Below are 8,956 nucleotides of genomic sequence, written 5' to 3'. Positions count from 1 at the left end.
GAGGGGTACCCAGTCTGTATGGGGGATCCCGACCCTCGGGCGGGAGCCCCGCCACGCTTCCCAAGCGGCGCACTATCCAGTGCGCCACTGGGCTGGCCCCAAGGTTCATCCACTTTTGTAGCATGTATCGGTGTCCTAGTTTTTTACTGCCAAATAATATTCCATTGTACGTGCGTACTACATTTTATTTATCTATCCATAAGTTAATGGACATTTGGGTTGTTTCATTTTTGACTATTATGAATAATGCTGTTATGAACATTTGTATACAATTTTTTGTGTAGACATAAGTTTTTATTTCTCCTGAATCCAGCCATCCCTCAGTATCCATGGTGGATTGGTTCCATGACCTCCCTTGGATATCAAAATCCACAGATGCTCATATAAAATGATGTAGTATTTGCATATAACCTATGTACATCCTCCTGTGTACTTTAAATCATCTCTAGATTACTTATAGTACTTATTACAATGTGAATGCTAGTAAATAGCTGTTATACTGTATTGCTTAGGGAATAATGACAAGGGGGGAAAAGTCAGCACATGTTTAGTACAGACACAATTTTGTTTTCAAATTTGAATGGTGAGCCCACAAATACAGGGGGCTAACTATATATACCTAGGAGAGAAATTGATAGGACATGGGGCAACGCAATGTTTAGCCTGAGAAACTGCCACACCGTTTCCAAAGTGACTGCTCCCTCTTACAATCCTACCAGCACTGCATGAGGTTTTCAATTTCTCTGCATCCTCACCAACACTTGTCATTTTCTTTCTTCTTTTATTCTAGCCCTCCTAGTGAGTACAAAGTAATATCTCATCGTGGTTTTTATTTGCATTTTCCTAATGATGATAGTACTGAACATCTTTTCATGTGCTTATAGCCCCAAAAACACATTAAATAGAGGTGTACCCACACCCCTCATGGAAGGTAAAATATATGAAAGTACTTCAAAAAGTTTATGGAAAGATTCATATTATCTTTTAACTCTATTTCTCCACACACTTTTTGAAGTACTTTCTAATGTAACTATACAAAAGCTGCATTGCTAGCTGACAAAGTGTTAGATTTTGTAAACATTTAATTAAATATTAATTTTTTGTGAGCAGCAACCTAAATATATATTAATTTTAATTTTGTCATTTTCTTTTCCTATTTTGAAATCAATATAACATCTTTCCAGGTGTCCAATGCTGCTATGGGTCCCTATTGTGCTTAATGGTCTTTCCTATTCAGTGGTAAAACAGAATATTGACATTTTGCATAAGATAAGGGAAGAAAAGTGGTTCCATACTACCTGAAAGGAATTCTGAGAGTTTAGAGGAAGAATAATCCAGGCCAAACCAAAATTATTGCCTCGGTCTCACTCTTTTCAGATTACTTCCAGTTTTTTAAAGTGGAAAGGAACTCTCAATATATCCATTTTAATGTGCTGAATATCTGTATATATTGTAACCTTTATTAAGTTTTCATGTCAGAATATCCATTTATTTTTTTATTGAAGCATAATTGGTTATACATATTTTAGGGGTACAATGTTGACTGCCATCACCAGTGTACAACATATGTTCATCAAATCAATATTATTAGCATATTCATTACTACAAATCGTAATTATTCTTTATGCTCCTACCAAATCTCTTCCCATCCCCCTCTCACTCGCCCCCCCAATAACCATAAATTTGTTTTCTCCTTCTGAAATATTAATGTATTATTGTGGTCCTTTCTCTCTCTTTCTTTCCTTCTTTCTTAGCTCCTGCTTATGAGTGAGGAAATGCAGTATTTCTCCTTCTATGTCTGCCTTATTTTACTTAACATAATTTTCTCCAAGCTCATCCATGTTGCTGTGAGTGGCAGAATTTCATTCTTTTTTATGGCTGAGTAGTATTCCATTGTGTGTATATATATATACCACAATTCCTTTGTCCAATCATCCATTGATGGACATCTAGGTTGGTTCCATATTTTGTGTCAAGCTCTTTTACCTGTCCATAATCCTGCTGACTGGGCCAATTGTCAAGCTAGGGCTGGGTCTGGAGCTCACAGACCCCTCAAGCCCATTGTCCAGACTGAGTCACAAACCCTTCACATGCCAGGCTGGGTCCTCAGACCCCTCACATGCCAGGCTGGGTCACCAGACCCCTCACATGCAGGTCTATGAACTAGGTGACCAGCAAAAAGGTCCTTGGAAGCTGTAGGTCTGAAAGCATGGCTGGGCGGGCAGACACCTGAGGCAGACGCCAGCCAAGGTTGTGGTGCTGCACATGTGCATTAACTCCACCCACACACACAACTCGCTTACAAAGAATGCACCACCCCACCCCCAACGGGGCAGGTGAGGGGGCCTGATTAAATTCACCTATTTTCCCAACATTCTGGCTATTGCAAATAGAGCTGCATTGAACATGGGAGTGCAGGTATCCCTTCAACATGATGATTTCTATTCCTTTGGATATATACCTAGAAGTGGGGTTGCTGGATCATATGTTAGTTCTACCTGTAGTTCTTTGAAGAACCTCCATACTGTTTTCCATAATGGCTATACAACTTTGCAGTCCTACTGTGAGGAAAATGGAGTTAGTATAGTCGGGCCCTCTCTCCTGGTATCTGGCTTGGTATGATTCAGCACGTCCGTTGTAAACAAGTTACTTAAGAGTAGAGGTAGTGCGCATGTGTGCCTGTGTACCCCTTGGCTCGGCTCATTGCCGCTATTGTGTACTCTTCAGTATGGAAGGCAGCAGCTCTGAACCACTGGTCTCAGAGCTCATCCGGAATAAAGCATGTCCACTTTGCCAGCGGCTAATCAGTTTTTCTTTCACTTACCTGACTCAGGACCTGCACAAGACAGAACAGAGGTGTCTGTGATCCAGCCCAACACCCACCAACAGTGTAGAAGAGTTCCCCTTTCTCCACATCCTCACCAGCATTTGTCATTCTCAGTTTTTTTAATAATGGCTAGTCTAACTGGGGTGAGATGATATCTTAGCGAGGTTTTTAATTGCATTTCCCCAATGATTAGTGATGCTGAGTATTTTTTCATGTACCTGTTGGCCATTTGTATGTCTTCCTTTGAAAAATGTCCATTCAGCACCTTTGCCCATTCTCTAATTGTTAATAATTAATAATTTTTTACTGTGAAGTTGAGTTCCTTATATTCAGAATATCAATTTATTAATTTTCAAAAAACTATTTTGTTGTCTTCCTGTCTTAAAATGCTCCCTCTTAAAAAGTATCTTCCCCAAAATTAGGATTAATTCAATGTCTCTATGCACTGTTACACATATGGTAGTCATTATCTCCTTTAACTTCATAGGTGCCTGCACTTGATGGATTGCAACCCTAAGTGACTAAAAGTCTGTTTTTCAGAGTTATAAAAAGACAAATAAATAATCAAATAATTTGATTAAGACTTACTTCAGAAGTTTGATTTATTCAGACTTATCTGTTTGGGTGCCCAACACGTGATGAATAGACAGACAGACAGGAGCATAAAATTATGCTCAGAAGGTGAGGAAAGTCCTTTTCCTGTACAAAAGTCCCTAAACCTAGGGGATTAAACTTTCAGCTGTATGTACTGTCCCCCCAGCTTAAGAGAGCTATTGTGTACCCGGAAGATTGACAAAGTATGTCATCAGGCAATAGCAATCTGAGTCACAGGTGTTCATGATTTAATCAGTCAAGGATTTAGTGAATCCACAAGTTTCTCAAAAAGACTCAGATGGGTGGCCTCAGCAAATAAAGTCTGATGCAGAGCATTAGCCAGCTCTAATACCACATGGTTGGTGGGAAAACCAGACATGGAGCATCTCTGTTTTCATATCAGACTTACCATTTTACAGTAACTGTTTCAAATCACTAACAAACTCTAATACTGTGATGGAAATCTATGAATAACTATGTCCAGCAGGTTCTCTTCTAAATTGTGTTTGTTTTCCAATGCTATGACAGTGTAAAGGATTTGGACTCAAAGTCCCCCAAATTGTTTTCAGTGCTGGTTTTTCCACACAGTCCTGTGGGGAAAACAGCAAATCATTAAATCTCTCTGAGGCCCAGTTTCTTCATCTGCAAAATGGGGGTGCTAATATCTCTCTCAAAGAATTCTTGTGAAAATTAAGAGTTAGTAGATACAAAAATAAATTGTTTTGCATACAGCAAAATAACCACAAAGCTACTGGCAGAGGGAGACTAAGATAGGGTGTTCCTCCAGGAAACTTTTTGCATATTTATTCCCAAAACAAAAGACCGATGTTGGCTTAGATGCTTAAAATTATCCTATCTAAAAACTTCATTTGACCTTCAGCCCATCATTCTTATCTTTAGAGTATTGCTGGACTCAAGGAAGCCTACTGCCCTCCTAACACCCTTGTGAACCCATGCCTAGTGTTTCTTTGGCTTTCCCCCATCATAGTCACAGGGAGTAGCACTCAGCAATATTTGTGGTTTGGTCCGATCTGTAGGTGGAGTTCATTCCTTTAACTTAGCTGTTATCTGAGCCAGACTTGAGGGGCAGAGGAGTAGGTGGCTGGATATTGAAATTCTATTCTAAATTATACACTAATTGGAATAAAATAAAATTATGCTGCTTTGAAAGAGATTGGCTCATCAATACAGCCAAACTATGCTTGAGATATTCAAAGCACCAATCCTGTCATTATTAAAAAGGCTTATGGCAATTAGACTGACTAATTTTGTTTCTACTTTGATTTAGCGATGGCCTTGCAGACACGGCCTAAATCGCTTTAATTAGAAATGTTTGTTTACATCAATATTACTTTGCACATTTATGAGACTCCCACCAGAAGAAAGAGCTCATGTTCAACCTAAATCTCCTTACACTTCTGAAGGCAAAGGGAAAAAAGAATCTCTGATTCTACTCTTCATCCATTCATTTTCCAGTCAACTACTGTGTGCCAGGAACTGCACTGAGCAAAGAGTCTTAAGAGCAATAGAAAGCAATCCCTTATACCAGAAAGCTCTCTGTCTAGTAGGAATCAAACCCACAAATGAACAATTACAATATAACAAAATAAGGGATAATATAAAGCTATGTGTTACAGGAATACTAGGGAAATAACTAGCTCGGCCAGGAGAAATGAGATTAGGCTTCATAGCTGATATGACATAAAGCAAGACTTGAAAGATGAGATCGAAGTTTATAGATAGAAAAAGCAAAAGGGGCACATGAAGCCCACCATGTTCCAGAATAAGCAAGTCATTCAGTGGCATAAAAGTAGGTAGGGATACCAGGGAAAACAGTGAGACAGGATTTTGGATTTTATCCAGCTGGCAATGGGAGCATTTGACAGATTTTAAGCAAGGGACTGTTAGATTAGATTTGAATTTCTATGACAGCTCTGGTGGCAATAAAGAGAATAGACAGGAGAAGGAAGGTACTAAGTAGCAAAGCCCATTAGATAAGAATGAAACATTTGCTGAGAATCTGCTGTGTTATGCACACAGTAGGCCCTTTTGCTCTTGCTAGCTCAGTATTCTCACCATATTGCAGGACTTACAGAAACAAAATTTCTCCCCAAATCACTTGTGAACTTATTTTTAGCTTTTCTGTGAATCCCTGTAGGTAAGGCCTAGGAATTAACACTGAATAAAATATTCCTGGGTTTTCTCTGATTTGCAAGAAGAGCCTACTTAACTTCAAGATTGTCTAAGTATTTTATCTGGCTTTTAGGATTCTTGACTTTCTTACATTTACTCAACTTCGTGTTTAATTGGTCAGCAATACTTTCCATTCTTCCTCTGACACACTCTCAGACTCGCCCCTGCATTGCGGTATCATGGTGTACCAGAGAGAACCCAAACTTTGGGGACAAAGTTTATCTTGGCCCCACTCTATCACCAATGTGTTATTAGTCAAGCTAAATATTGGTCAGGTCCACCTGTCTTGGACTTCAGGATATTCCTGTACAAAATGAGCTTACTTTTCTGATCTCTTTTGATGCTTGTGATGACCATGTGACACTGTTTCAATAAACAAGACATGAACAGACATCTTAAGGGTTGGGGTGGTGCCAAGGATGGGCTCTGGGGAGCTTTTTTGTTACCGATGACACTGTTCTCTTTCTTCCTCCCTTCCATGTGAGTGTATTGAGTGGAACATAAGCAGCCATTTGAAACCATGAGAGAAGGCTGAGAAAGTTACAGAAAGGGTGGCTCTGACATAATTGATCTGCTTGAACCAGCTCCACAACAAACTCTCTTGATTTCTTCTTATGTGAGGAAAGTGACTTTGTCTTTGTTTAAGGAAACATTACTGTGGATTTTTTTAAGGTTTTCTGTCACTTGCAGCCAAAATCTTTGAAAAATACAACCCAGCTTGTTCATGGAAGGTCATCAATGACCTCCATGTTGCTCTACCCAATGCTCAATTCTTAATCCTCACCTTAATTAACCTAACAGCAGTGATTGGCATGGTAAAACACTTCCTTCCTTTCACTTGGCTTCCAGAAAAAGACACTCTCCTGGTTTGCCACCAACTCATCGGCTGCTCAGTCTGTCTCCTTTGCTAGTTCTTCCTCAGCTCCTTGACCTCTCAATGCTGAAAGGCCCCAGGGCTCAGTTCTCTTTTCTATCTAGATTCACTTCCTTTGTGACAACCTCCAATTTATATCTCTAGCCTACCCCTCTACAACGAATTTCAGATTAATACATCCAATAGTCCACTTAAGGTCTCTACTCAGGTGTTTAATAGATAATTCAAATCCAACATATACAAAAATGACTCCTGAGCCTCCTCCTACCCCACAATACCCAGACTACCTGAAGCCTTTCCAAATCGAACTAAAGATGTTTTATTTTTCTGGTTGCTCAGGACAAAAACTTTGGAGTCATCCTTCATTATTCTATTTCTCTTGTATCTCACACCTAATCTGTCAGCAAATTCTATTGGCTCTACCTTCAAGATATTTCCAGAATCAGGTGACTTCTCGACACCTCTGCTTCTGCGTCCTTGCTCTAAGCCATTACCATCTCTTGCCTGGACGCAGTGACCTCCTAACTGGGTTTGCCACTTCCACCAGTGGCCAACTAAAGTCAATTCTCAACACGGCAACTAGAATCCTTTTAAAGCCTAAAGTCAAGTGACTCCCCACCCAAAACCCTGCTCACTCAGTGTTGAGGGAAGGCATAAAAAATTATGTTTCTAAGTCCTGTGCCATTTAAATCAAAAGCTTTTATTATTTCTCTGGTTGCTTCTCTCTTTTCTCTGCTTTTATTTTGGAAAAATTTATACCTAAATAAAAGTGGTAAAAAAATATACTAAACATTCACATTTCCTTAATCTAGATTCAACCACTCTTAATATTTTGCCACATTTCCTTCATTTCTCTCTTGATATATATGTGTAGGTATAAGCATATATATTTTTTGCTGATCCATTTGAGAGTAAATTGCAGACATCATGCTTTACCCATAATTATTTCAGCATGTATCTCCTATGAATATGACATTCTCCTACATAATAGAATACAACGATCACATTCAAGAAACTTTATACAAGCACGATATGATTATCTAATATGCAACCAATACTAATTTCCCCAATATCCCAACAATGTTATCAACACTATTTTTTTAATCCAGGATTCAATCAAGCATCACACACTACATTTAATTGCCCTGTCTCTTTAGTTGCCTTTATTCTAATGTCCCCACTTTTTCTTTTCTTTTTATTTTTGTACTTTTATGACATTAATTTTTTTTTTTTTTTGTCTTTTTCCGTGTCCGGCAACGGGTCGCAACCCTCAGTGTCACCCCCCTACCGGACCGGGACCGGCAACGGGATCGCACCCTCGGTGCTCAGCCAGTGAGCGGGAACCGGTCTGTATGTGGGATCCGAACCCTCGGCGGGAGCGCCGCCATGCTTCCCAAGCGGCGCACTATCGCAGTGCGCCACCGGGCCGGCCCTACATTAATATTTTTTAAGAGGCCAGGTTGATTGTTTTGCAGAGTGTCCCTAAATTTTTATTTGCTTGTTTTCTCATGATTGGATTTTTTCATCACTAAATAGGTAATATTTAGTTGCTTCTCTTTAAGTGATATCTTATAAGTAAATAAAGTAAAACAAGCAAGTACCGCAATCCTATCTCTTCCATCTTAAATCCCCATCCTAGCTTTTCATTGTAGTTGCTCAGTAAAATATTCTTCCTCTAGGGCCATTGTTGAGCATGTGGTATACATTGGTGAACTCTCCCTGGTTCACTGGGGATTCTAGAAAAAGAACAGAAATATTGTTAGAGCTCAAATAACTAAGTTTAGAAAGTTTTTTCTATTTCAGGACTACAAAGAGATTCTAACATAGAATTTCACAGTGATTACCAGGCCACTGAGATCTTTTTTCTATCTAAAATAGTTTTCATTTTTAATTGGAAAAATTAACACATATACATAAACAAGTGAAACAATACAAATGCCTACAATAAAAATTAAATTTCTGTCTTACTCCAAATCCTCCCAATTCCACACCCTGGAGATCCACTGTTAGCAGTCTCTTGTGTACTTGTTAAAACACTTTCCACTTACAGCCATGATACACACTGCTCTGCATCTTGCTTTTCAATAATAGAGATCTTTCCATGTTAGCACAAGTATATTTATATCTTTCTCTTTAGTAGCGACATAGTACTCTGTAGAATGAACCATATTTGAATTGACTTTATTGATTCAAATTATGAGTCAACCAGAATGTTTTTAATTGATCTTCAATTCATAAATTGTGCTATTGCTATTGCTATTGGAAACAAGACTACAGAAACATCTTTGTACACAACTTCTTTAAATACTTAACTCAGGATAAATTTCTAGGCATGGCATTACTAAGCCAAGCTAAATGTGAGCATTTTCAGTTTTATTAGATAGTGTTCAATTGCCCTCCAAAATGGTTAGGGCCGGCCCGGTGGCGCACTGGATAGTGTGCCGCTTGGGAAGCGCGGCGGCGCTCCC

This window comes from Galeopterus variegatus, unplaced genomic scaffold (assembly GCF_000696425.1).
Source record: "Galeopterus variegatus unplaced genomic scaffold, G_variegatus-3.0.2 Scaffold2331, whole genome shotgun sequence".
Taxonomy (NCBI): Eukaryota; Metazoa; Chordata; class Mammalia; order Dermoptera; family Cynocephalidae; genus Galeopterus; species Galeopterus variegatus.
This window is presented reverse-complemented; position numbering follows the sequence as displayed.